This window comes from Zeugodacus cucurbitae, chromosome Y (assembly GCF_028554725.1).
Source record: "Zeugodacus cucurbitae isolate PBARC_wt_2022May chromosome Y, idZeuCucr1.2, whole genome shotgun sequence".
In the NCBI taxonomy this organism is placed as follows: Eukaryota; Metazoa; Arthropoda; class Insecta; order Diptera; family Tephritidae; genus Zeugodacus; species Zeugodacus cucurbitae.
Genome location: NC_071673.1, coordinates 7,975,291 through 7,976,118, shown reverse-complemented (window position 1 = coordinate 7,976,118; position 828 = coordinate 7,975,291). Strand labels below are relative to the sequence as shown.

At 31.4% G+C, this 828-nt stretch overlaps 1 pseudogene; it reads right to left on the bottom strand.

Moving 5' to 3' along the window:
• Nucleotides 1-209: 209 nt before the first annotated feature.
• On the bottom strand, nucleotides 210-386 carry LOC128923591 (small nucleolar RNA U3; annotated as a pseudogene).
• Nucleotides 387-828: the final 442 nt, after the last annotated feature.

Here is an 828-nt window from a genome sequence, read left to right as displayed (position 1 = left end):
CGCTAGGGTTCATTTTGCATTCTTGCATATTTGCAATTGCAAATGAGCGAGGCATATTGTTCTTTTACACTAACAAAAACTAAAAAATTTGCAATTGCAAATATGTACCACCATTTGCACCAGATTGTGAATTTCCCTTACTCTACTTATTGACTGCATTATTATATATAATTATTTGTATAAAACCTTGAAATTTATTCACTAAAATCACCACTAAGAAGTCGTTTTATCCATTGTAACCGAGCGATCATCGAAGAAACATCATTTCTAATATGCCACAAGACAAACGCTGTCTGATAAAACGATATACGGGTGCTAATATTTTCGATTTTCAAAGAAAGTAAATGAAGAATGACTACAGAAATGATTCTGTGAAGTAGTAGTATTTCAACCAAAAGTCACATAAACTAGTTGAGTAAGCATACAATCATACATGTGCGTACACATGTGAATATGTTTATACGTACACATGTGAATATGTCACCAACCAAAAGTATAACTTAACAAGTAAGGAAGGGCTAAGTTCGTGTGTAACCGAACATTTTATACTCTCGCAATTTATTTATTTAATTTCATTAATATAACACACAATTTGACCGTCACATATGTATATATATGGTATAAAGTCCATTGAAAGTTGGAAATCCTAATATTATGTATTGGGGAGTTAGGTGAAGTTATAACCCGATTTCACGTATTTTAGACACGGAGACATATTATTAAAAAAAAAACATATTTCCTCCAAATTTCTTCAAAATATCTGAGAGGAAATAAATAATATCTGATAGGGCAATACCTGAAAAAACCGCTCCTGAAAGTTTCGTTTAT